General features: G+C 33.0%; 1 non-coding gene across 1 annotated transcript; it reads left to right on the forward strand.

The window, feature by feature from the left end:
• The first annotated feature begins 1,254 nt into the window (after positions 1 to 1,254).
• Positions 1,255 to 1,380, forward strand: LOC129400976 (small nucleolar RNA SNORA27). The gene has a single exon (XR_008628018.1). It is a non-coding gene; the product is annotated as a small nucleolar RNA SNORA27 (small nucleolar RNA).
• Positions 1,381 to 1,584: the final 204 nt, after the last annotated feature.

Genomic DNA, 1,584 nt, shown 5'->3' on the forward strand with positions numbered 1-1,584 from the left:
AGTGCATTGAGCACCAAACAGACTAATCTCAGAGCACAGAGTTTGGAATAAGCTCTGAGCACCACTATGTGTGACCCCCCCAAAACACATGAATAAATAAAAAGAGTATAAAATATCTCACTATTACATATTGAGTTTGTGCTGAAAAGACAGTATTGGGGATGTGTTGAATCACATAAAATGAAACATCAAAATTAATTATCTGTTTCCTTTTTAATACTTTTGATATAGAAAATACTTTTTCTTGTTATTTCCTCATTACTCAACCTTCATAAAATCTCATTGTCAGTATTTTTTAATTAATGATATAAATCATTGTTTTTTAAAGTTTTCTCTTTTTTTGGTTTTTGTTTTTGTTTTTGCTTTTTGGGTCACACCCAACAATGCACAGGGGTTACTCCTGGTTCTGCACTCAGGAATTACTCCTGGAGGTTCTCAGGGGACCATATGGGATGCTGGGAATCAAACCCAGGTAGCTTACCCTCTCTTCTATCACTCCAGTCCCTGTTTTTTTTAAGTTTTCTATATAATCTTTTAAAATTGAATTTGCCATCCATAATTATAACTTTTTTCCTATTTTTTACTCATAGGTCAAATATACATGTTTCCATGTACCTATTTAAGCAATTGATAGAATATATTTAACATTACAGGTCTTAACATTCAGTTAGAGACATTATCTAGGCTGACATTAATAATTAATTAATTAACTCCTTAATTAATTCATTCATTTTTATATGAGTGTAACTATTTAAATAGTTAAAAATTCAATCCATCGAACTGAATTTGTGATCGTGTGTCTTGACCCTTGTTCTGGGTTAACTAAACACTACCCAATTCAATAAATAGCAAGTTAATATTTTTCACAATTTGTTTGTTTGGGTTTTTGTTCATAGTATTATTTTTACTTACCATGGCTTTTATTTTGTGGAATCACCATCTCTGGCCCATCATCATGAAACTCATTTTTCCTGCCAAATCCAGATGTAACATTCCAATCTAATATCAGTCTATGTTTCTGACCTGGAACTCCATTTGTTCTTTTTGGCTCCTGTTCTATCATTTTCAATCTGCTTCTCCCAATGAATTTTTCTCAAATACTATATCAGCACTTGGTTTAATGTGTGATGAATTCCTCCTTCATAGCTTCTGCTTGTGTCAGTCATAATCCACCTAGCCAATTTCATATTCTATCCTGTGATGGAAAAGATTAGCAGGATAATTTTTTAAAAAAAGTGTAAAACAGGTAAATGTTGCCCCCTTCTCACTTTGCCAATTGGACTTATGTCTTAATTGTCATTCAAGTGGAGCAAAGGAAGTGTCCTTCTAAAACTCAGGCAAACTGGACATTTATCTTGTATTTTGTCAGGGAAAACATCGTGAAAAAAGTAATCAATTAATTAAATAGGTAAGTGAAAGGTGGTTAAAGGAAGCTGGATGAGTGGTAATTTTGGCATTTATTTGATTCTATCTTGTTTTGAAAATTGGACATTTTCTATTCTTCCATGTGTTGTCCCTCCCCAAGTATTACCCACAGCTGTTCTGTGCCCATAAACAAGCGCTGTTATGACCTTTCCCATATTT

This window comes from Sorex araneus, chromosome 1, assembly GCF_027595985.1.
Source record: "Sorex araneus isolate mSorAra2 chromosome 1, mSorAra2.pri, whole genome shotgun sequence".
NCBI lineage: Eukaryota > Metazoa > Chordata > Mammalia > Eulipotyphla > Soricidae > Sorex > Sorex araneus.